Source organism: Gopherus evgoodei, chromosome 10 (genome assembly GCF_007399415.2).
Source record: "Gopherus evgoodei ecotype Sinaloan lineage chromosome 10, rGopEvg1_v1.p, whole genome shotgun sequence".
NCBI lineage: Eukaryota > Metazoa > Chordata > Testudines > Testudinidae > Gopherus > Gopherus evgoodei.
Genome location: NC_044331.1, coordinates 60,263,520 through 60,290,375, shown reverse-complemented (window position 1 = coordinate 60,290,375; position 26,856 = coordinate 60,263,520). Strand labels below are relative to the sequence as shown.

Sequence of the window (26,856 nt, the reverse complement as noted above, 5' to 3'; positions counted from 1 at the left end):
GAATAATATATAGTGGAAAAAAGGAAGCCAACAATCTGAAGTCTCTCTCATACTCCAAGAGCCTTCCTTTACCTCACGCTGCTGACAGACTCTCCCTACAAGAGCTGTAACACCCAGATTACGTAGATTCCTGAATCAGGCCCCAGTTTAACCTCAAGCACATATAGTATTTAAATGCTTTGCTGAATAGGGATGGACCGCTGAATCGGAGGCCTCCATGAATTCCTAAGTCAAACCTCTTTTACTATGGTCAGATGAAAATAAGACATTTTCTGCACTACACAGTGTTGTAGCCATGTTGGTCAGTGGCACAGCCAGGTTCTAACATCAGGGGCAGCGAACACATAAAAAAGGTATCACCCATTTGGGAGGCTAAAAATGCCCCGGATGTGATTGATTTAAAAAAACAAAAACAAAAACAACACACTGTCTACACAGCAGCCAGGTCATTTTGAAAACAAAATTGAAAATGTCGGAATTTCTGAGTTTTCACTAGCTCAAGATGAAATTCTTCACAGAAAAATAAATTCCCCAAAAAATCTCTATTCAGAAACATCCAAATATTTTGCTTGGGCCTCTCTTCATTGAACAGAAACATTTTAATTTTGGTTTGTGTAGTCAAAATGAATCTGTGTCCAACTGAGCAGCCATCGTGCCTCAAGGAAGTTATAATTCCAGTTCCCTCATGCTGCCTTTCTCCTTCACATGCCTTAGTCCCCAGCTACACTGTCTACCATGATGCACCACAGTCTCTCCCTGTGACTGAGCCACCAGAGTGCATTGTAAGACTCCCATTAGGCATAGACCATGGCAAGATATGTAACTGGCAAAAAAGCTAAAAACTTTCTTCCTAAACTCTTGGCCACTGCTGCTATCTAAATATCTAGATCAAGATTTCCCAGTTTGTAAACCTGAGTAACAAAAGGTAGGCATAGTCCTTCAGGTAAAAGAACTGCTGTAAATCTCGTCACTTCTTCTGGCTGATTCCCCCAGACTACTACTATTATTTCTTATTCAAATTAAGAATAACCCAGCTAGTTCACATCTAAGTACCCACCTCTGTTAGAGACTGAGAAGGCTCACCTCATGTACTGTATAAGTCACATAAAATGGAGATGCAGAACTGTGTATCATCTGCATACTGAAGGCTCAACAGCCCACTGATGGTTACATATACACTGAATTAGAGGGGCGAGAGAATAGAACCACCTTGTACCCAGTATGAGAATTCCCTCAGTGCAGATGAACATTTGCCCCAAAGCTGTCTCTTTGACAGGCTAGAATGGAGCTACTCAAGAGACACTCCTTATGTCCCTACTCCGGTCCTCAACCTGTCAGCAAATGGTGTCTAAAGCTGGTAACATAAATAAAAGAATTAGAATGGGCATCTAAGGCCAGATTCTCAGATGAAGTGAATTGGTGTTGCTCTATTGACTTCAGTGCAGCTACACTGATTTACACCAGCTGAGTATATGGCCCATTTTAAGCCATTTTTAGAAGGGCATCAAACATTCACACCAATGTAGCCTGTGTGTCACATCCAAGCCTAAAAACAGACTGACAGTGACCAAGAAAATTTTTGGACTCTGGATTTGTCAGAGTTGTCCTTTCCACATAACATTTCCAACTATATTCTCAAGAAAAGGAAGATTAGAGATAGAAGATACAGGGCTGAATTCTGAGAATCAAGGTTTCTTCAGCAAGGGCCAACCAAAGGAAGGGATTGACAGTCTCCTCAAAAAACAGCCTCAGTACTTCCCTACTTGATCTTACCAGCCTGTCAGGACACAGGTCAAGTCTGCAACTCATAGCTCGGAGCTTCCCAAGCACCTCTAGCTCCTCCATGAATAACAGAGGCTTATGGTCAAACAGGCAAGATTCACATTTGTCTGTACCTAGGGTGACCAGACAGCAAGTGTGAAAAATCGGGACAGGGTGTGGGGGGTAATAGGAGCCTATGTAAGAAAAATCGGGACAGCTGGTCACCCTATCTGTACCAGGCATGACTTTGCCTCCACAGAGATCATTAATCGGAATCTGACCAGACTTCTCTTTTCAATAAAGAAAACAGACAGCTCCTCACAACAAGAAACATTCAACTCTTTCTGAACAATGTTCAAGTTTGCGAACCCCAAGTTCCCTAAGGCTATTCACCAACCTTCACAGGACAGGGGCTCAGCACTGTACTCTGGGATTAGCATAGTCTGGCTAAGTACTCCTTGTGGGACAGCTCAGACCACTCACATTTCACCAAAATGGAGATGCTGATGTATTTATCTTTCTCCTCAGGGGATGGAATGGTGCAGTGCACTAATTTATTCCCCTAGATTCAACTGCTACTTTCACTTACTTCAACCCCTGGTTAATTTGATCCTCCATCTAATTATATCAGCACCTCAGGAGCTCAGTCATTTGTGCTAACAGGAAGACAACTTCCACCCTTTCTTTTGATCAATGCCGATCCATTCAGGAAGCTATTACAGGATAATTTGACCACTGGCTATAAAAAAAAGCAGCCATTTAATTGCTGAGGGCAAGATCCTCTTCTCAGTGACACTAGTGAAAACTTGGAGAATCCTCGCTGTCAAATTCTTTTGTGGCATATCTGGGTACAGCTCCATAGGCTTCAGTGGTTTTGCAGAGCTGAACCCGAGATCAGAATCCAGCCCTAAGGTTGAACCGTAATTCTGCAGTTAAAGAAGAAAGAGGCCAAGGAAGCCCCTGAAAATAAAAGACAACAGAATATGACTAACAGGCATTGGAGTCTGGAGGACATTCCCCAGTAGGTCAGGACCTTGTGAAAATAGAGCCTATTTTGAGGCTCTGCAGTATTGTCTTTAACTTTAACTTTCTGGGGTTGACATGAGCAGCCTATCCTATTCAATGAAAGGCCTGATCCTGCAAGATGCTGAGGGAGTAGGAAGTGAGAGTTGCTAGCAGTTCCCAGGCTCAACCCCCAGCAGTCTATTCCAAGAGACCCCTAACTCACTGATCCAAAGCCAGTAAAGTCAACAGGAGTCTTTCAGCTGACCTCAGCGGGCTTTGAGACTCAAACCCTATTATGATGGACTTAGTAGGACTGGGGGATTTTTGCTCTCCCTCCTTCATTCCATGCTGCAATGCTGGCCCTGCTGTTAATTATTATTTAGCATTACCTCTCCCCTCCCTATTCCCCCCAACCCAAATGTCAGCTGCATCTGGACATTATCCATAGCGGTGAGGCACTCATACATTCATGTAATAGCCACCAGGCAGGGATGATGACCAGTGTTATCTGTCTGCCACCCTTCCTCCTCAGAGATTGCATCTCCTCTGTCAGACTCACAGCAGGACTCCAGAGCTAGTTGGCTCAGATCCTCAAAAGGTTTTTAGGCACCTAAGGCCCATTGGGAATTAGGAGCCTAAATACCTTTAAGGATCTGGGTTGTTGTTCTCAAACCCACTCTCTCCTGCAGGGGAGAGCAGGAGTTTATTGAAGAATTAAACAAGAGAACGCCTGTCCCTAGCTATTTTGGTGCCCTACACAGCCCCCCTGCAGAAATACTGCAGCCTATGGGGGGGCTGTGTGGGACCCCAGGCCTCTGTGGGTGGGAGTGGGGGGCGATCTGGCCCCAGGCCTCCACGGGGGGGAGGGAGGGGCTGGCCACTTCTTGTGGGAAGTGCAGTGACCCAGCCCCAGCCTGCTCCGCTCCCCAGGGGAGCCAGGGGAGCAAAGTAGGCTGGGGCCGGGTCACTCCACTTACCGGTAAGTGCAGGGTCGGGCCTGGCTGCAGTCCTCAGGAGAGTGGGGGCAGGAAGAGGCAGGGCTGAGGTGGAGCAGGGGCAGGGGCCATGGAGGAGAGCCAGAGCAGGGGCTGGAGCAGGCACAGAATGAGACCTGGAAGCAGCCCCAAGTAAGTATGAAAATTAAAAAGGCACAACTTTTGGGGAAAGCACAAAAGCTTGTCTCTCTCACCAACAGAAGTTGGTTCAATAGAAGATATCACCTCGTTCATCTTGTCTCTTCAGTTTTCTGCAGTCAGACAAGCCTGTCCAAATTACTTATCATTTTAGAAAGGCACTGATGAACATCGGTAATGTGGCAATCTTTCTGAGACATTGGGCTAAATTCACTGTCAGTGGGACTCAGTGTGACTTCAAAGAAGTTACACAGGGATGAATTTAGCCTATTTGGACACTGGAAGAAATAAGCCATTAGGTTTAGCATTTTAGTTATTACAGACTCTGCAAACTGGAACTTTTATTTTTCACTTACAGTATGCTGAAACAAACAGCCCCAGTGCAATGGCTCAGCAGAGCACTTTCCTTAAGGGTGTTTCCTTTAGTTGTTCTTGGATTGTATTTAACTTCCCTTGTGCTCAGCTATGCAGTGGGAGCATTGTTGTAGACAGCTCAAAAAAAGAAGACAGTCCAAAGTGTATCCTCTCACCTATAAAACATACCTTATAAGTGAGACTCAAATGTAGGGTTTAACAAAGTAATTTTACAGGACACTGCCAAGTCAAAATCCTTTGATAACCTACTGAAGCCTTGAACAAAAAATACTGCAGCCTGCACCTCCTCCCTTGCTGCTTCTAGTTAATGGCAGAAAGTTAATCAGAAGCTGAAGTTTTATGATATGCTTTGGGAACACCATTGCATGCCTGCAACGCCAGCTTACTAACTGGAATGTAGAAATCCATTATATCAGAGCCATTTGTGGATTTTGACCACATTAATAAACCAGTTACTTTCCCTCCCCTCCCCCAACAGTATAATAAAACTTAACCTTAAGAGCTGATCCAAGTAATTTAACAGACAGTTCAGGAACATTGCACTGTAGATTTCCTGCATTCACACCAATGGCCATACAGAGGAGTGAAAATCATAATTTTTAAGAAACTGCTCTCTACACAACTTAAAATATTGCAGTATTTCATCTGAACTTGGTTCAGTCCTCAGCACAGAGAGGACAAGTATTGAAGAAACCTTGTGAAAAACTGATGCTAGAAACTAATGTACGTTTGCTTGGTTATTTTGTTCCTTTTACAAGTTTTATTGCAGGACCTTTGGCTAGATAGGATTACATGAATATGGAAATCAAGACAGAAAAACACAGGGAGATATTATTTCTCTTAAATACATACAGACCTTTCTTGGACTGTAAAGACTGGCCCATACACTAAAAAACTGGGTGTGCAGAAACGTGCTTTCTATCCTACCCCAAAAGCCCTTCCTTTTATCTTTACTGAGTCCTCGTTATTTGCTCTTCTTCTGTACAAATTCCAAAGTATCTTCCTACTGGTGTGTAGAGTTTCTCTCCCCTTATCTTCCTCCTTCGATATCCATCCCAGCCTGGCCTCTAACAGTTTGGAAAGCTGCACATGCACCAGTTCCTTCTTGCCTATTACTTCTGGCCCATTGTGCCTCCTGTCTGCTTCTATGATACCAAAAAAACCAATATGCACACTGAGCAAAGGTGTCAGCAAGAGCATGCATGTGTTTAGTAATGCATGGGCGAAAGAGGGGAGAAAATAACAAAAAAGCCCAAAGAAAAACATCCTTCCTTCTGTTGGTGCCACTAGGTAGAAATTCTCTTGCTTAAGGCCTATGTGAACCAAAGTACCTCCATGTTAGAAGCCCTTGTGTTAGCCTCACTAAACTTTCGTAACTTTTTGTACTAAAGTGCTGACTGTAACTTTCTGTACTAAAGTGCTGACTGTAACCACCTGTGTTATAAGCTAACTGCTAAACAATAAGGCCGTAGTTAGCAGGCCCAGTTAATACTAGACACTGCTAATACTAGATAAGATAGATGAAAAGCAGATGTTATGGCCAACGCCATGTGCATGAGAAAGCAGCCCACACAATGAATAGCACAGAAAGAAAGATACAAGAGGCGGGGTATAAAAACTAGTGCCCCGCCTGCGTGCAGCATGCAGGATTTGAGATTGTTATTTCTCCCGTGCACCTCATTTGAGCTCAAATAAACTTGTGTTTTGCTTCTCCACCCGGGTGTGTTTATTCGAGCCAGACACACCGGGCCACGAACCGCTGTTGCTTGGCCTCTGGCACTTTGTGTCGGCAACTCTTCCTTCTCTTTGCTTGGACTGTTCTGAGGCTGCCCATCAGCTGGAATTCTTGCCATACACACACTTCCCAAGACTTCTCAATGACTCTGCTGTGTCTCACACATAGTCAAGCATGGACTCTCAGGTTCTCTTCTCTCCCTTCCAACAGCAAAGCCAAGCAATTTGCTACTTTCTTGGATCAGTCAAGAAACTGACTAAGCACAGAATAGGGCTACAGGAGCTAGGGTTACAACCTGGCCAGTATCTGACTGGCCTGAATCTTTCTTTTTTTTTAAATGAATTTGTCAGTTGGCAGAAAAGTAATGTAATCTTCCTAGTTTTTTTTTAACCTGGGTTTTAAGATTTGCATTATTATCACAATACACTGGGATATCTAATGTTAAAAGTTTCTGTGTCCAGCTGAAGATGCTGCAGTTTTCCAACTTCTGCAGTTTAAGCGATCACAGATCAAAACTGTTGAAAATACAGCAGCTCTTTGCCCACCAACACACAAGCACACCACACACGTGTGAGAGAGGGTTTGAGTCATATGAGAATGAGGAGATATGCGAGGCATATTAAACGATGGAAGATCAGGACAATAGTTCAAGTGCTCCTACTACACCCCTGAAAAAAAACTAGCATCAGAAACTGCACATTCAATGACAACTGGCTAAATGAAACAGACTGCAAAGACTGGCTAGCAAAATGTGCTAATAAAACAACCCCCCATTTGTTATCAATCTTACCTGTATGGGTTCTCTATCTAGATATTGAGCAGCTGTTGAAGTGAGGTTGTGAAGTTGCCTTGTGGCTGAGGTTGCAGGGGCTTGCCTTGGGGGGGATGCTTTTTTTTTTTGCGTTCATTTCAAAGGTGGTCACTCTAACACAGCACCCCCCAGCTTAGCTTATCTTCTTAAAGGGTCTGCTTCCAACCTTGCTGTCATGTTCTGTAATGTAGATATGCGTGCCCTGATCTCACTGTGCGCCAGATTGCTCCACAGTTTAGAGAGACGCCACACAGGGATGCCGCACTGATGCAGCTTGGCCCCAAACTCCGTTTCAGAGGAAGGGAATAATCTCAGTGAAAAAAAATCTCTGTAGATGGTGTATGGGGCAGAGGCCTATACAAAAGCTAGATCCTCCCTGGAACAATGGCTGGAATGGCCACTCCAAAATTCAACTCACAACTCACCCACATCAAACACAGAGTAACAAGTAACATTCTTATAATGTGAAGAGGTAAGAGACACAAATAAAGCAGTGATTTGGTCCCTCTAATAATCAGTACTGGACATCTCTTGAATAGCATTGTCCCTCATTTTAGATATTTTATGATGCTGTTAGACATACCAGTCCTGGCTGCATTCCAGAAAAACTCAAGAATGGCAAGCTAAGACTGAGAAGTAGGAGAGCTGCACATCCAGATGGAGGTACACTAGCAAAATAATGTTGCAGATGCTTACACTATACCTGTTTACACCAGCACTGTTCATCTTTCATTTGAAACCCCCACATATTTAATAACAAGCTGATTTTAAAAAAGAATTAATATGAACACCCACCTACCCCCAACCCTCAGGATGTTTATAATCAGTTTCACTTCTGTCTAGGGACTGAGTCCCACCACGCCACTGTGGACAGGCCTCTGGACAGCAATTCTGGGCCCCAATGCAGAACAGTCAATGGCCCCCACAGAAAGGGATGGCTGAGGTTTATGACAACTTTTTATCCTATGTACTTTGACAACATATTAGAACCCACTATACATAAGTTGTGGAGTTGTTTGATCTAGTTAACTTTTTTCCCCAGTTACAGCACCAGTATTAAACAAACTGTGAGCCTAAATATAAGATGTAGAATTTGTTGTTCTGAATTATATATTCAAATCAAATAAATACATTATGGAATAAAATTAATTAAGATATGAAACATTTAAAGAAGCACAAAGTAAGAAAACACCTGAAGTATCAAGTAAGCTAATTAAACACCTAATCATAATTTATGGGTGATCTAAAGACAAGAAAAAAAACGATATACCACATGTAACTGAATATGAACAATAAAGTTAAAATATACAATACAATACTTGCACTGTTGGTGTTGTGGGACATCAACACCCAGAGCAATGAGGAGACAGCAGGTATGGTGTGCCACATCCCCTGGAAGATCTCTGAGGAGGTGGCCGGGGCGAAGGCAGAAGGAAAACCTACACCTCGTTCCCTGGCTGAGCGGTGAAGGCGGCCCCTCATCCTGTGCTCATGATAGTGGCTCGTCAGCCAGTGCTAGTGGCAGTGAAGGGAGGGCTAGCCCCAGCTGCCTCTCAGCAAACTTAGGGCAGCTCAGTTGGGTGGCTGAACTTGCTGGCTTGTGTTTGGCAAGGAGCTGCAGCCCTGGGAGAGAAAATCTGGTAGCAGAGGGAGCTTGTTCCTCTTTAGTCTCCCTGTCCTCAGCCCCGCAGCCAGAGCGCCAGCACGGCAGGCACAGCGGCTCCTGAGCAGTCAGAGGAGGGGAAAAGCTCCATGGTTCCCAGGCTGCTGCTCCTGATGCTCTGCCAGACCAGTAGGGTGCAGCAGCACGCTGACAAACTGTTATTGTCACAATGAGAGATGGTGCTCTGTCCAGAGCAGCAGGAGGAGGAGACCAGATTTCTTTGGGTACGTCTACACTATGGGATTATTCTGATTTTACAGAAACTGTTGTTTTTTTAAAACAGATTATATAAAGTCGAGTGCACCCGGCCACACTAAGCACATTAATTCAGTGGTGTGCGTCCATGTACCGAGGCTAGTGTCAATTTCCGGATCATTGCACTATGGGTAGCTATTCTATAGTTCCCACAGTCTCCTCTGCCCCTTGGAATTCTGGGTTGAGATCCCAGTGCCTGATGGGGCAAAAACCATTGTCGCGGGCGGTTCTGGGTACAGCCTCACTCCTCCCTCCGTGAAAGCAGCAGACAACCGTTTCGCGCCTTTTTTCCTGGGTGAACTGTGCAAATACCACAGCACAGCAAGCATGGACCCTGCTCAGATCAAGACCACAATCTTGGACGTTGTAAACATCTCGCGCATTCTCGTGCAGTCTATGCTGAACCAGGACCTGCAAAACCAGGCGAGGAGGCGGCAGCTACGACAGCACGGCGACGAGAGTGATGAGGTCACGGACACAGAATTCTCTCAAACCACGGGCCCCTGTGCTTTGGAGATCCTGCTGGTAATGGGGCAGGTTACAGCCATTGAACGCCGATTTGGGGCTCGGGAAACAAGCACAGACTGGTGGGACCGCATAGTTTTGCGGGGTTTGGACAATTCCCAGTGGCTGCGAAACTTTCGCATGCATAAGGGCACTTTCATGGAACTTTGTGACTTGCTTTCCTCTGCCCTGAAACGCCATAATACCAAGATGAGAGCAGCCCTCACAGTTGAGAAGCAAGTGGCAATAGCCCTCTGGAAGCTTGCAATGCCAGACAGCTACTGGTCAGTCAGGAATCAATTTGGAGTGGGAAAATCTACTGTGGGGGCTGTTGTGATGCAAGTAGCCAAAGCAATCATTAAGCTGCTACTACGAAAGGTAGTGACTCTGGGAAATGTGCAGGTCATAGTGGATGGCTTTGCTCCAATGGGATTCCCTAACTGTGGTGGGGCGATAGATGGAACCCATATCCCTATCTTGGCACCGGAGCACCAGGGCACCCAGTATGTAAACCCCAAAGGGTACTTTTCCACGGTGCTGCAAGCACTGGTGGATCACAGGGGACGTTTCACCAACATCCACGTGGGATGGCCGGGAAGGGTTCATGACACTCGCGTCTTCAGGAACACTACTGTTTAAACAGCTCCAGCAAGGGACTTACTTCCCAGACCAGAAAACAACAGTTGGGGATGCTGAAATGCCTGTAGTTATCCTGGGGGACCCAGCCTACCCCTTGATGCCATGGCTCATGAAGCCATACACAGGCAGCCTGGACAGTAGTCAGGAGCTGTTCAACTACAGGCTGAGCAAGTGCAGAATGGTGGTAGAATGTGCATTTGGACGTTTAAAGGTGCGCTGGCGCACATTACTGACTCGCTCTGACCTCAGCCAAATCAATGTCCCCATTGTTATTGCTGCTTGCTGTGTGCTCCACAATCTCTGTGAGAGTAAGGGGGAGACCTTTATGGCGGGGTGGGAGGCTGTGGCAAATCACCTGGCCGCTGATTATGCGCAGCCAGACACAAAGGTGATTAGAACACACCAGGAAGCGGTGCGCATCAGAGAAGCTTTGAAAACCAGTTTCATCACAGGCCAGGGTACTGTCTGACTGCTGTGTTTGTTTCTCCTTGATGAACCCCCGCCCTTGATTGACTCATTCCCTGTAAGCAACACACCTTCCCGCTTCGATTACAGCTTGCTTTCTAAGGAAATAAAGTCACTGTTGTTTAAAAATCATGTATTCTTTATTAATTCATTATAAAAAGAGGGAGAGAACTGACAAGGTAGCCCGGGTGTGGTTTGGGAGAAGGATAGGAGGGAAGGAAAAGGCCACTAAAAAAATTTCAAAGTAATGACAGCCTTTGGTTGGGCTGTCCACGGGGGTGGAGTGGACGGGTTCATGAAGCCTTCCCCCATGCGTTCTTACACGTGTGGGTGAGGAGGATATGGAACATGGTGAGGGTGTTTACACAGGGGCGGCAGCGGCACTCTGTGATCCTGCTGCTGTTCCTGAAGCTCCACCAGACGTCGGAGGATGTCAGTTTGATCACGCAGCAGCCCCAGTGTTGCGTCATGCCTCCTCAGATCTTCCTGCCACCACCTCTCATCTCGAGCGTCCCTCCTGTCCTCACGTTCACTGGCATCTTTCCTGTAATTTGATACCACATCCTTCCACTCATTCAGATGAACTCTTTCATTGCGGGTCACTTCCATGATTTCCGAGAACATTTCGTCTCGCATCTTTTTTTTCCGTCGCCTTATCTGAGATAGCCTTTGGGAGGCTTGAAAAATTTGCAGCTGCATGAGGGAGGGAAAAAAGGGAGAGAAGTACTTAAAAAGATACATTTTACAGAACAATGCTTATACTCTTTCACGGTTAACAACCCTATTCACCTTACATAGCACATGTGATTTCACTACAAGGTCCCATTTTGCATCTTAATATTGAGTGCCTGTGGCTCTGGTGTTAGAGATCTCACAGACACAGGTCTGGGCAGCAGAATTCAGCTTGCATGCGTCCATGGTAAGCCACTGTCTTTCGACTTCTGCAGCCTTCATATACACAGTGCCCTCCTTTCCCAAATACCAAGCAAATCCCGTTCAGTGCTGCTTTTTTCCTGTTAACATGCAGCAGCAGAAACCACGCCCCCATCCAATTCTCTGGGATGATCGCTTTACCCCTCCCCCCACGGCATGGCTGGTATCATGGAATATCATTGCTAGCCAAACGTGAAAAAGCTCAGTGCCAATCCCCCCTCCCCTCCACTTGGCCACCTGCAAGGAAGGATTTCTTTTAAGCAACAGGCAAACAGCCCAGTAGGAATGGCCATGTCTGTCCCCTTAATTGAATTCCTGAATTTCAACTAGGTTACCATGAACGATATCACTCTTCTGAGGATAACACAGCGAGATAAAGAACGGATGTTGCTTGAATGCCAGCAATCACCAAGACCATACGCAGCTAGGCTTTGTCATGCAATGATACCAGATTACTTGCTACATGCATGGCGTGGTCAAGTGTCCTATCATGGAGGACAGAATAAGGCTGCCCTGCCCAGAAACCTTCTGCAAAGGCTTTTGGAGTACCTCCAGGAGAGGTTAATGGAGATGTCCCTGGAGGATTTCCGCTCCATCCCAAGACATGTTAACAGACTTTTCCAATAACTGTACTGGCCACGAATGCATCCAAAGTCCTCAGGGCAAACTAATCATTAAAAAACACTTGCTTTTAAACCATGTTTTATATTTACAAAGCTGCACTCACCAGAGGTCCCTTCCATGGCTTCATTGTCTGGGCTAGTGGCTTGGGAGGGCTGGGAGGGTAATTCCGTCAGGGTGAGAAAAAGCTCCTGGCTGTTGGGGAGAAAGGACTGCAGTGTGCTCTCTGCAAGTTCATCCTCCTCTTCCTCCTCCTCCTCCTCATCTTCCCCGTCCGCAGAATCCTCAGCCATGACTGAGATTACCACCCCCACCTCGGAATCCACAGACAGGGGTAGGGAACTGGTGGCGGACCCCCCTAGAATTGCATGCATCTCAGCGTAGAAGCGGCATGTTTTTGGCCCTGCCCAGGACCTTCCGTTTGCTTCTTTGGTTTTCTGGTAGGCTTTTCTGAGCTCCTTAACTTTCACACGGCACTGTACTGAGTCCCTGGTGTGGCCTCTCTGCATCATGGCCTTGGAAATTTTTTCAAATGTTTTTTCATTTCGTCTTTTGGAACGGAGTTCTATTAGCACAGAATCCTCTCCCCATATAGTGATCAGATCCAGTACCTCCCGTGCTGGAGCTCTTTTTCAATTCTCAGGAGACTGCATTGTTACCTGTGCTGATGAGCTCTGCATGGTCACCTGTGCTGGTGAGCTCTCCACGCTGGCCAAACAGGAAATGAAATTCAAACGTTTGCGGGGTTTTTCCTGTCTACCTGGCCACTGCATCTGAGTTCAGATGGCTTTCCAGAGAAGTCACAATGGTGCACTGTGGGATACCGCTCGGAGGCCAATACCGTCGATTTGTGGCCACACTAACCCTAATCCGACATGCCAATACCGATTTCAGCGCTACTCCTCTCGTCAGGGAGGAGTACAGAAACCAGTTTAAAGAGCCCTTTATATCGATATAAAGGGCCTCGTTGTGTGGACGGGTGCAGGGTTAAATCGGTTTAACGCTGCTAAATTCGGTTTAAACACGTAGTGTAGACCAGGCCTTAATCTTAATTTTTATTACAAAAAATATACTCATCTATCCCATCTCCTGCTGGGCCCCTGAGCAAATAACCCTTTTGCCCCCCGTCCATTGGCGGGCCTGAGTGTAGAGACTGAGGGCCAGATTCTGATCTCAGTTACAGAAGTGTAAGTCCATAGTTACCTCTCTTATTTACTGAGATCAGAATCTCACCCTTTGGGTTGAAATGGAGACCTGCATGTGTGGCCATTTAAAAATTAGGGTACTGATTACAATTAAAGAACAAGAACAGCTGATCACTTCCTGTGGCTGCAGACAGACATGCAAAAAGAATAGTTATTTTGGCTTTAAGAATGGGAAGAAAAAAAATAGTACTAAAAGGTTTGTCACCTACAATTATTCCACCAAAAAGAAAGCATCTGAGAATGTTATTAATGTATAATTCAAGGCTCTTCCCAACCTAATAAAGTCCACATCCAAGGCACATTTTGAATACAACCACTACTGCTACTTGCCATTACCTCAAGTTCACAGAACCCTGTCTCTAAACACTTTTACAACAGAAACAGGATCTATTAGAATTCTTTGAGGGTGTCAGCAAGGGGGATCCAGTGGATATAGTTCAGTGGATTTGATTTAAATCATTATTTAAATCACTAGTCAGGAAGACAATTCAATCATGGATTTCTACATAAAAGTGCATTCTTGTTGGTTGTTTTAATCTTAAAACACATTCTTCACAACTCAGAGATAGATGTAAGTTTTATTTTTAGAAGGTTACACACTATACATTTTTAAGTAATTTTTGAAAACTTTTCAGTTTAGTTTTACTGCTATATCAAAAAATGAATAATTGTTTAGTTATTTCATTTATCAAAGGTAATTGAAGTAGATATTTATTAAGTCATTGGGAGGTGAACTATCTACAATTCAACAGGTTACTCATTAATATTTGGAGGATTTTCTTGCCAAGCTCTATCAGGAGAGCATCACCAGACAGACATTTAAATTGTTGTTTTAGTTAAACAAAACGTTATGTATTCTGGATTTTTTTTCCAACAACAAACATATAATATTTTAACAAAACAAGCATATGAATTTTTGAGATTGTTTTTGTTAAAATTGTTCTTTTACTAAAATAATTAAATGAAATATTTTTAAAAAAAAACAACAAAAATTTAATCAGCTATGTCAGCTAGGTCAACATGAGAAACTTAAAATATTGGCTTCTGTAGCTAACTCAGTTGTCTTCACCTTCATTTCCCTGTTTGTTCACAAGCTGGAAAAGAAAAACAAGCTTTCCTGCTTTTTCAGGTTCCAAACGATTTTTCAATTTGGAATGAATTAGTCCAAAGGAAGAAAATATTCTTTCTACACTGGCAGAAGAAGCTACTGCTATTAAAAGTGAGATCATCACTTCAACAGTCTCTGAATCCAAGTGCTTAAGTGACTTCCACCAGTTCATTGGTATCTTTTACGGCCTGCTGCCATTATAAGTTTTCTCTTCTAGTGTGAGAATGGTATGGTAGATCTCAAATCAATGAAGGCTACACCCAGAAAGACCTCAAGACTTCTGGAATATGCTGCTCAAACAGTTTCACTTTTGTTTCTACTGCCTTTCCCTCCCTTCTCACATTTATCTCCGGACTTCTTCTCCTTGTCCAGATCTATTCCACTCCAACAATCTTCTTATTCATTGAACTTTTTGAAACTTTGCACTTTTAGAGAGAAGAAAGGGGTTGACTCTGTGTACACAAATTTGCAGAGGGACAATAGGGTTGAGATCTGTTATTTCTCACCTCTATATATTACTTATGTATTTTAAAATATTTTTTTTTTTGCTGTTAACAAGCAGGTTATCTCTGGAGACATAAATCCACAGTTTGAGAACTGCAAAACTAAGCATCTCTGATAGTATCTTCCAGACTGAGCACTGAGTCTCTTTGGGTAGATAGAAAGATCAACCTAAATAATCTGTACAGAAGCACTGGAACCCCATAAGATTGGAGCCCTAATCCATGACCTATTGGAACTCATTTACAAAACTTTTCTTAAACATTACATGAATAGATTGTCTCATACTACAGAACTAGAATAGTATAATTGAGCTATAATGTATCTTAATTAAAACTATCTTTAGATAATATTTTTGAGGAAAAAACTTATCAAAAAATCCAATTTTTTAAAAAATCATTAATTTTTATCCACTCTGATATAGTGTACTTAGATTTTCAGAAAGTCTTTGACAAAGTCCCACACCAAAGGCTCTTACGCAAAGTAAGATGTCATGGGATAAGAGGGAAGGTGCTCTCATGGATTGGGCAGGGTTTAATTAAGTTCCAAGAATAAATCTTAGCAGATGTCAAGTGAGTATTGCTCAAAAGTGATTACTCAGCCTCTTCACTATTATCCAATCAATTTCTCTCTCCAGATTTGAATTATGGAAATATTCCAAGATGAGTATTACACATATGCCAATTTCAAAGTTCAGCCGTTTCAAGTAATCTGTGCAAAAAAGCGTGGCAATTTTTTTTTTTTTACACTGGGGGGTGGGGAAGACTCTTCATCCTCACAGTTCAAAAGAGCTAAACATATTTTCCACTTAAACTTGCAAAAAGAAATTGACCTTTTGGCTGAGAACCAACATGGAAGGTTTTTGTTTTTTTTAAAGATACAAGTAAGCAAAAACACAGATAACAGGGTTATAAACAAATGTCTTGCAACAATAATTATAGCTATACAGCTTATATAGTAATTTTTCCATGTCGTATTGCCCAGACAAGGAGACACACCACTGCTGTTCCTCACTGGATCACGGTAGAAAGCTCAGAATAAACGTAGCCAACTTTGTGGCTCATGGATTAAGAAAGCTTGAAGACGTCAGGATTTATTTATGTTTTTGGGTAAATTAACTACATGTGTTTTTTTAATGGAGACAGAAAGCTTTAATCAGTATATCTCACCAATACATGAAATCTTGAAATTTCTTGCCTTTAAATTGCCCAGAATCTTGCCACAGAAAACGAAATGAGCTGCAGTTCCATAGACTTACACATTTTAGACCCAGAGGCAAAACCACAAACTTTATGCAGTACAATACAGCCATTCATTTGAACAAATGCTTCCTTTTTGTATTAAAACTCAGACGTATATTTGTGATGGGTCCTTTGAAAGGTCTGTGCAAGACAACCTAAAGGCAGGCAAGCTATTTGGGTTTGAGGGAAATTCTGTATCAGTAACCGAAACATTGTGAGTTCATATACCTGATCATCTATTTTCTCTTTGTGCAATAACAAACAACTATGCAGCAGGCCCAGTAAGCACAGCACTTTAGCTAGCACACTGTAGCATTGTCTTTTATAAAAGCCAGCCTAGTTATTAGGAGTCAGATGTGCATCCTTAATACTACAGGTGAAACGCTTTCAGCTGTGTCCCCAGTTTACATTCACTAAGACAGTTAGTGAAAAATTTCCTCATCTGCTGTAGCAGAAGAATGAACAGATTCAACAGCCTGAGCTGGAACTGCAGCTGCACAGGAACATTTTCACTGCAGTACCTGTCACTATGGCAGCTACCAAGTACTATGGAGAGAAAGACTAAAATCCACACACAGTAGGAACAGAGAAATTTACCACTGCATGTCTATGGGCTTGTCTACATCAGAAAGTTGCAGCGCTGGTGAGGGAGTTACAGCGCTGCAACTTTGAGAGTGTCCACATCTGCAGGGCATCACCAGCGCTGCAACTCCCTGTTTGCAGCGCTGGCCGTACTCCCGTTTTGTCTCGGGTGTAGAGGATCCAGCGCTGGTGATCCAGCGCTGGTAATGCAATGTAGACACCCACCAGCGCTTTTCTTGACCTCCGTGGAAGGAGGAAGCCTCTGGTAATCAAGCTGGTTTCCTTTCCCGGTTTGCTCTCTCGGTCCCGGAGCCAGCCAGCAAACCGCGGGGAAGGAGACCTGCTTGCTCGGGGTTCCGGGACCGAGAGAGCAAACCGGGAACGCCGCGGTTTGCTCTCTCGGTCCCGGAGCCAGCCAGCAAACCGCGGGGAAGGAGACCTGCTTGCTCGGGGTTCCGGGACCGAGAGAGCAAACCGGGAAAGGAAACCAGCTTCGCCGCGGTTTGCTCTCTCGGTCCCGGAACCCCGAGCAAGCAGGTCTCCTTCCCCGCGGTTTGCTGGCTGGCTCCGGGACCGAGAGAGCAAACCGCGGCGTTCCCGGTTTGCTCTCTCGGTCCCGGAACCCCGAGCAAGCAGGTCTCCTTCCCCGCGGTTTGCTGGCTGGCTCCGGGACCGAGAGAGCAAACCGCGGCGTTCCCGGTTTGCTCTCTCGGTCCCGGAACCCCGAGCAAGCAGGTCTCCTTCCCCGCGGTTTGCTGGCTGGCTCCGGGACCGAGAGAGCAAACCGCGGCGTTCCCGGTTTGCTCTCTCGGTCCCGGAACCCCGAGCAAGCAGGTCTCCTTCCCCGCGGTTTGCTGGCTGGCTGGCTGGCTCCGGGACCGAGAGAGCAAACCGCGGCGTTCCCGGTTTGCTCTCTCGGTCCCGGAACCCCGAGCAAGCAGGTCTCCTTCCCTGCGGTTTGCTGGCTGGCTCCGGGACCGAGAGAGCAAACCGCGGCGAAGCTGGTTTCCTTTCCCGGTTTGCTCTCTCGGTCCCGGAACCCCCCTTGAAGCCGCCCAACAGCGCTGCAGTGTGGCCACATCTAACACCACTTGCAGCGCTGGTTGCTGTAAGTGTGGCCACTCTGCAGCGCTGGCCCTATACAGCTGTACTAATACAGCTGTAACAACCAGCGCTGCAAAATTTTAGATGTAGACATGGCCTAAGTGTCACAGTTCAAGGAACCATGTGATCATTTATTCTAAGGTGCTGCAATATGTAATTTCATGGAATAGGATGAGAAACTAACAACATTGCAATAGCTCTTTGTTCTCTTGGTCACAGGTAGCAAGTTTATACACTTTTACTAAAATCTTAAAACATTTTTAAAAAATTCACTACAGTAAGTTTGCTCACCATCTAAGCACACAAGGTCTTTTCTCACAAAGCTAACAAATGCAATGGTTTTAGCACAGAATATGCCCGCACCCTTGCCTTCTAAGGTACATTAGCACCAGTGAGCACATCTCCACAGGGCACTAACCCAATGTACTATACAGCAACAGGCACACAAATGATTAACCACCTCCTAGATGTTCTGTTTGCTTTGCTAGGTTTCTAAGAAGTACCTCCCTCCTCTAAGGATGGGGGACTGAGGGAGACCTGAGGAGCAGGATCCTACTTTTCCTAAGGGGATGGGGTCATGAACTAGCACTGAGGCAAGATACAGACTCCAGCTCCTATAAATCAGAAAAGAAGTTAAAAGCTACAAAGAAAGAATTTATGACAATATTTTGACTTTGAGCCATTTTGCAGGCTTTGGAAAAAACAGAGAACTCTTATTTTAGCACAAATACCATGTGCCCAACAAATACATTGTTTTTACCTTTTTCCTACCCTCTGAGTATCATTTCAGGCAATGGGCAAAAGTATCCACATACCCACGATTCACATTGGCACTGCAATTACAGATGTTTAGTGCTAGGATTTATGGGGCATATCCCAGCTTCCTAGCACCTCATCAAGTAGATCTGCAGTATATTGTGGGAGACCTTGTCTGTTCTTGCTGGACCCTTGTGCATATGTCGTTTTGCTCCTGGATCTATTCCTGGGACTTTGCCCCCCACGCCACTGTGGTCTCCTCCAGTACTTGAGAAAAGCAGGCCACTAAGTAAGCAGTCTTCTTCAAGAAGAAAAGGATGGGTCTTTGCTTCACACATTTGCTGCAGAGCATAAGCCCTTGGCAAGAATTGGCAAAGCTCACCAGGCATGTAGCTGTGCCACAGCTGCCCACAAGAGAACAGCAGAGGTATCAACAGCACACCACTACTCCCTCCCCTGAATCACACACACGGGGGCAAGGGGCCACCAAGTAAGAAGGGGAGGGGGTACAGACCACCACCAGCACCCTGCAGCAGCTCCCGGGGTGCCCAGCAGCCTCACCACCTGCTGGGTGAGCAGAAGGTGCCAGCAGCCACCACTCCCAGGGTTAAAGTAAAGGTTGTGAGGAAGGCACGGAGGGAGATAGAGGGAGCCTATCAGCCCCCCCCCGCCCCAAGCTGAAGTGGAGGCTGAAGAAGGCAGGGGCAATGGGATACGCCTGGCAGCCCTCACCCCGCTCCCAGGTTGAAGTACGGGCTGTGAGGAGGGCAGGGATGGAGGCGGGGGAGCCTGGCAGCCCCTCCCCGGGCTGAAGTGAGGGCTGTGAGGAGGGCAGGGGGCAGTGGGATAAGCCTGGCAGCCCCTCCCCGGGCTGAAGTGAGGGTTGTGAGGAGGGCAGGGGCGGTGGGATAAGCCTGGCAGCCCCTCCCCGGGCTGAAGTGGGGCTGTGAGGAGGGCAGGGGGCGGTGGGATAAGCCTGAGAGCCCCTCCCCGGGCTGAAGTGGGGCTGTGAGGAGGGCAGGGGGCGGTGGGATAAGCCTGGCAGCCCCTCCCCGGGCTGAAGTGGGGCTGTGAGGAGGGCAGGGGGCGGTGGGATAAGCCTGACAGCCCCTCCCCGGGCTGAAGTGGGGCTGTGAGGAGGGCAGGGGGCGGTGGGATAAGCCTGGCAGCCCCTCCCCGGGCTGAAGTGGGGCTGTGAGGAGGGCAGGGGGCGGTGGGATAAGCCTGGCAGCCCCTCCCCGGGCTGAAGTGGGGGTTGTGAGGAGGGCAGGGGGCGGTGGGATAAGCCTCGCAGCCCCCCGGGCTGAAGTAGGGCTGTGAGGAGGGCAGGGGGCGGTGGGATAAGCCTGGCAGCCCCCCCGGGCTGAAGTGGGGCTGTGAGGAGGGCAGGGCCAGGGAAGCAAGTGGCGGGAGGGCTCCCAGAAGCGGCTCGCGGGCGAGGAGTGGGACGGGGCAGGGCTAAGGGGCGCCGGGCCAGCAGCCTCCCCCTGCCTCGCCCGGCCGGGCGGTTTGGGGACGCCCGGCTGCCCCGATGGGGACGCGGTGCTGGCAGCCAGCCTCCCCTAGGGCCTGGGCCTGGACCTCCCCCGGCTGTGACCAGCGGTCCCCCCGACTCACCGCGGGCTGCCGGCGGACTCTCCCTCCCCGGGTTCGCGCTCCAGGCTGAGCGAACAGAGCCCCAGGAACCGCTGCTCGCTCTCGCCGCGGCCCGGCTCTGCTCGCCACAGCCAATCCGCGCCACCGGCCCGGCCAATCAGAGGCCACAGCCCGGGCACCCGCCCCCAGAGGGGCGGGGCTGCCTGGCCGGAGAGGGGGCGGACAGCGCAGTGCGGGCAGGGGTGAGGACGAGCCCCGCTGGGGAGGGGGGCGGGCAGCTGGAGTTGTGTAGGGATCACACAGGGTCAGGGCTAAGCCCCACCCACTCTGAGCATCGCCTGCGGCCCAGTGCCTCTCAGGAGCCTGCAAGGTGCTGAGCGCACCCCGTTCCCCATGAAGCCCAGGGAGGGGCTGGTGGCACTGAACGCCGCATCGCGGACCCCTAGACAGTGGCACAGCTCAGTTAATTAGCAGAAGAGAAGCTGGCTTGTTTTGCTGCCTGTACCAAGTCTCAGGAATTGATAGGGGGGCGAGGCAGGACCTTGGCAGCCTCTAAATGCTGGTGCAGTTCCTAGGCTGGAGCTGAAATGACATCATCACAGTGACCTACTTCCCCTGCTGATCGCTCCAGGCTAGATCACACTTGTCCCCAGGCCGGATCATTCACACCACATCTCATTCCAGAATGGTAGGGGTGTGTGAACAGAATCAGCTCAAATATGAACTGAGCTGAACCCTGGTGGTATCTTCCCCACAAAGCCCAGGAATCTCTTCTCTGAAGCAAACCTAATCTTAAACCTATGTTCTTAAATCATGTGTTTTTCAGGGTTATTAGTAGCAGGCCTCACATGCACCTATTGATTATATATGTCAAGAGCACCCTGCCCAGAATAGTGCATTCATTTCTGGTCACCTTTCAGAGACAAATAACCAAAATGTTTATAGATACACAAAAAACCCTAGAAACTGAAAGGATGTGGACTGTTTAGAGTGGACACATAATAGGAGTTGCATAAAATAGGTAAATGAGGTGCCCTCCTTTACTCTTTTTCATCATAATACAACAAAAAAGGAAGGGACGTTCAATGAAAATGAAAGGAACCAAATTTACAACTAATACAAGCAAAGGTGTTAAATGTTTTTTGTTTGTTTTACATAATGCATAATTATCCTATGGAACTCATCCCTGTAGGATCTCACGGTGACTAAGAGTTTAATGGGATTAATACAAATATTAGATCTTTCTCTAAATAATGAGACTGTGTCCAGTTGTAACATTTATTTCTACAAGGGTTATATGCCCATAGGTTACAGAGCATAAGCCAATTACTGTCTGATGGGGTTAGAAAGAAACTTCTCCAAGGGCAGTTTTTTTCCATAACTGTCTCCTAAGGAGTCCCACAACTTCCTTCATCTGAAGCCTCTGCCACATCAGAGACAGGATACCCGGATAGATGGATGATTAGTCTGTTGCAGTATGGAAACTCCTTGGTTCTCAGGCATAAAAGTTAATGGTACAACCCATGGAGATCACAAATATCTCTGGACACACAGAGGTCTGAGCAACGGGGTCACCTCTCAATCCCCTACTTGTTTTTGTGTGAGAGAACTTTAAAACCATTTTCTATAGCAGTCTATGGGTTTCCATTGTTGTAAAGGAAAGGCAAAAGCCTCCACCAAGGTTTTGCAGTTCATGTCTATGCTTTTACATCCTTGCACACCATTGTATTAGACTTTAGGATTAATGTCTGTTCTGCGTATTGGCCAAATCTGATTATACATCTGGATGGAGAAACTGAAGAAAGGGGTTTCAGCAACTGAAGAACCATGTTTAGGCTGCCCCTTTGAGCACTGTAGATTCTTTTAGGCCCAGATCTTACAAAGTCTTCAGCATAGATGTTACCTTGTATACAGGGGTGGTGGGTATAATAGGCCAGGACTTAGCCTTCCCTGGCACTGCCACCAACCCACAATCGGACACCTAGGCTGCAGTGGCCCCACCCCTTCCCTGTGGCCCCCCACCAACAGCTGCTGCCTGCCTGCCATGTCTCCTCCACTCCACACCCGTCTAGATGTCCTCACTGCTCACTGCAACCCTCCTCCTCAGGGACAGGGGGATTGAGGAGGGATGCAGAAAGCAAGCAGTGGGTAGGGGGGGAGCGAGGAGGCTCAGCTGGGTGCTGGGGGTCGGTGGCCCAGCCAGGGGGGGCTGTCGGGGGTGGAAGGGTCGGGTGGCTCAGCCTGGTACTGGGGCCATCCTAGTGCGGGGGGGGGGTAAGCTTGGCCCAGCACTGAGGGAGCCTGGTGACTCAGCTGGGCGGAGGGGAGGCTGGCATCTGGAGCTGGCCCGGTGCTCAGGAGGGCCACTAACTCAGCCCAGCGCTGGCAGGGGAGCATGGGGACTCAGCTCGGGGACCTTTAGGGGTAGGGGGGGCAGTAAATCAGAGGGGCTGGCAGCTTGGCCTGGGCTGCCCCTCCCTCAGGGCTTCTGTTACAGTGCTCCAGCATGCAGGAAGCGAGGGGTCTTAGGCAGAAGAGGCATGGCTGGCAAGCTAGCCTCCCCAAAGCAAGCATTCAGCTGCTGCCCATGCTTGTATATCAAACATGTATAGCCTTGCACTGAGGTTGAGACAGAAATGGGAGGCAATCCTGCTGCAAGTCTCTAGGTAAGAATAAAGGGGGTAAAAAACCGAGGGTCAGATCATGATAGGTGTCTAATATAGATTGCCTCCGAGGAAGAAGAGGCAGATGAGGCTTTTTTTTTTTTTTAAACTAAAGAAATCGTCCAAAACATAGGACTTGGTGATAATGGGAGACCTCAACTAACCAGAAATCTATTAGGGAAATAATGGAGCAGGGCACAGATTATCTAACAAGTTCTTGGAATACAGAGGAGACAACTTTTTATTACAGAAGGTAGAGAAAGTGACTAGGGGAGAGGCTATTCTGATTTGATTCTGACAAAAAGAAAAGGAACTAGATGAGAATCTGAAGGAGGGAGGCCGCTAGGGTGAAAGTGATCCTTAGAATCATCAACTTGATCATTTCATGAATTGTAGGAGGGAAAAACAGCAGAATAAAGACAATGGACTTCAAGAAGGTAGAGTTTAGTAAACAGAGAACTGGTAGGTAAGATTCCATGGGAAGTAAGTCTAAGAGGGGAAAAAGAGTTCAAGAGAGTTGGCATTTAAGAAAGATACAAACATTATTAAGGGCACAAGAGCAAACTAGACTAATGTGTAGAAAAGACAGGCTATACAGTAAGAGGCCACCCTTCCTTAACCGAAGATCTTCCATGAATCATACAAAAAGTAGAAACTAAAAAATTACAAAGGATGAATATAAAAATACAACACGAACAGTTAGAGACAAAATTAGAAAGGCGACGGCACAAAACGAGATTAAATTAGCAAGAGCTCTAAAAGGGTAACAAGAAAACATTTTACAAATACATGAGAAACTAGATGATGATCAAGGACAAGTAAGGCTCATTACTCAATGAAGGTGGAAAGACAATAACTGTAAACATAGCAACAGCTAAACTGTTAAATGTCTTTTTTGTTTCAGCTTTCACCAAAAAAATTATGTTATCAGATGACAAATATAGAGAACACCAGTGTAAATGAGGTAGGCTCAGAAGCTAAACTAGGAAAAGAACAAAGTTAAAAATTACTTAGGCCATGTCTACACTAGAGAGTTTACAGCGGCACAACTGTACTGATGCAGCTGCGCTGCTGTAAGAACTCCCTTTTAGCTGCTTGCTCGTCGGAATAATTAAACCACCCCCAATGAGCAGCAGTAGCTACATCGGTGGGAGAGTGTCTCCCACTGACATAGCACTGTCAACACTCGCGCTTCTGCCAGTGTAACTTATGTTACTCAAGGGTGTTTTTTTCACATCCCAAGAGACATAATTTATATCAACAAGTTAGATGTTAGATCCTGATAAAATACATCCTAAAATATGTAAGGAACTGGCTGAAGAGATCTGAGCCATAACCAATTATCTTTGCGAACTGATGGAGGACGGAAGAGATCCCAGAGGATTGGAAAAGGACAAATATAGTACCTATCTATGAAAAGGTGAATAAGGACAAATTATAGACCAGTCAGCTTAACTGCAGTACCTGAAAAGATAATGGAGCAAAGGACAACAGAAGAGGAAAACGTTACTGAACTGAAAGAATTGCTGTACAGTACATATTACACCTTCGTCACACAAACAAAACCCCACACAGATGATAGAAAGGAAGCAGGAGTGTGTAGTAGGAACTCACCTTATTGAAGCAGCAGAGGTTATCTCACATCTCACCTTTCAGATGCCAGTAGAACTAACTGAAGCAAGCAGTTTGTAAAAATACAAATACATGTAGATAATTTTATTGCTACATTTGGCTGCTGATGTTGCTGTTAATAGAGACTCCATATGCCACCTGCTGGAAGAAATTTCTCTCACTCTCAATTTTGAAGAAAATGGGGCAGATTCTCATCTTGTGAAAGAAATCCTTGATGTCAAAGGAGCTGATGATTTACCTCAATTTATATTTACACCAGCTGAGAATCTGACACATTGTTGGATTTGACCCCAGAAGTCATCATCATTTTACTGCATGCTTCTGACCTGCAAAGAATCTAAAACATAAGAGGAGAATATAACTGCTCTTTGACAAAAATGCTGGAAGAAAGCCTAACTGGGGGACTGAGGATGATGATGATGAGGAATCTTTTTTAAAAGTAACACTGGGCCAGCTCCTCCACTAGTGTAATTTGGAGTAGTGCTATTGTAATTAGTTGACTGATTAAAGCAGCCGAGGATCTGGCCCGTGACCTGAATTATCTTTTTAATTCCTATCCTCCTGTGTCTCTCCCCCTCTTTTCCCCCCTCCCTCACATATGGGAGTAGACTTGACTGAGTGAGGCACTAACCTAGGCATTTGTACAATCTTGTGCTACAGAAAACTACAACAACTTGCTCACATAGTCCCCATTTCCTCTGTTACTTTATCTAGGCTAGCAGAGAAACTCCTTTTGTTTAGCCTGTTGGAATCCAATTGACTTCCTCGAAAAAAGCAGTTACTCACCTTCCCGTAACTGTTCTTCTTTGAGATGTGTTGCTCATATCCATTCCAGTTAGGTGTTTGTGTGCCACGTACACAGTTCGCCAGAAGGTTTTTCCCCTAGCAGCACCCGTCGGGTCAGCTCTAGAGCCCCCTGGAGTCACGCCTTCCTGGCGCCACATATAGGGTCCTGCAGACTCGCCTTATCTCCAGTTCCTTCTTGCCAGATACTCTAACAGAGGGGAAGGTGGGTGGGTTTGGAACGGATATGAGCAACACATCTCGAAGAACAGTTACGAGAAGGTGAATAACCGTTTTTTTCTTCGAGTGCTTGCTCATATCAATTCCAATTAGGTGATTCCCAAGCCTTACCTAGGAGATGGGGTTGGAGTTTATGGAATCGCTGATTGAAGCACTGGCGTGCTGGATGATGGTGTAATGTGAAAGGAAGGTGTGGACCGAAGACCACATACACGCTTTGCATATCTCCTGGATCATTACCTGGGCAGGAAAGCCACCAAAGATGCCCGAGCTCCAGTGGAGTTTGCAGTCAGAGCAAGGGCAGGGACCTTAGTGAGGTCATAATAAACCCGGATACAGGATGTGATCCACAATGATATCCTTTGTGTGGACACTGGGAGGCCTTTCATCCTGTCCGCCATAGCAACAAACAGCTGGTTCGACTTTTAGAACAGCTTAGTTCGTTCAATATAAAATGTCAACGCATGCTGCAGATCCAGAGAATGGATGGGCTTCAGGGGAAAAAACAGAAGGAATATGTCTTGATTGGTGTGGAAACTCAAGACCACTTTCAGGAGGAACGCCAGGTGGGGTCGCAGTTGCACCTTAACTTTGTAGAAAATGGTATATGGAGGGTTGGATCTGAGAACCTTGAGCATGGACACCCTTCTGGCTAATGTTATTGCAATCAAAAAGGCCACCTTGTAGGAAATGTAGAGGAGTGAGCACGTAGCTTGGGGCTCGAACGGGAGCCCCATCAGCCTTGAGAGTACCAAGTTAAGGTCCCAAGCGGGGATGGGTTGGTGAATATGAGAATATAATCTGTCTAACCACTTGAAGAAGCGCCACACCATTTTGTTAGTGAAGATGGTGCCTCCATGCTCTCCTGGGTGAAAAGTTGAGATGGCAGCCAGATGAACCTTTATTGAGGAGTAAGACAAGCTCTGCTGTTTCAACTTTTGGAGGTAGTCCAAGATAAAGGGGATCAACGATTGTGTTGGAGGGATATGACTCAGTAAACACCAAATCATTAATCTCTTCCACTTGGCTAGGTAAGTCGTTCTGGTTGAAGGCTTTCTGCTACCCAGTAGAACCTCTCTAACAGGGTCTGAGCATGTAAGCTGTAGCGGGTTCAACCGCACAGCTTCCAAGCCGTGAGGTGGAGAGACTCAAGATTGGGGTGTCAAAGCCTTCTGTGATGTTATGTGATGAGGTCCGGAACTAGCAGTACTGATTGGAGTGTCCACAGATAGCTACAGTAGGGTGGTGTACCAATACTGATATGGCCAGGCTGGTACCACCAAGATCACTGAGGTTCCATTGCTCCAGATTTTGAGGACCACCTTGTGAATCAGTGGTATGGGACGGAACGCATAGAACAGGCAGTCTTTCCATGGAAGGAGAAATGCGTCTGCCAACAAATCTGGGCTGTGGTTTAGGAAGGAGCAGAAGAGAAGTTCACTCACCTTGCAATAACTGAGATTCTTCAAGATGTGTCCCCCTGTGGGTGCGCCACTGCAGGTGACAAGGCGTCCCCGCGCCTTTGATCAGAGATCTTCGGTAGCA

At 46.4% G+C, this 26,856-nt stretch overlaps 1 protein-coding gene across 2 annotated transcripts in view; it reads right to left on the bottom strand.

Annotated features, from left to right (window-relative positions):
- ABAT (4-aminobutyrate aminotransferase) overlaps window positions 1–20,109 on the bottom strand; it is a 186,239-nt gene extending 166,130 nt beyond the window's left edge. For both annotated transcript variants that reach the window (XM_030577512.1, XM_030577513.1), the window contains exon 1: window positions 20,015–20,109. The gene's annotated coding sequence lies outside the window, so the exon portion shown is untranslated. The remainder of the gene's footprint in view (window positions 1–20,014) is intronic.
- Between the last annotated feature and the right edge of the window lie 6,747 nt (window positions 20,110–26,856).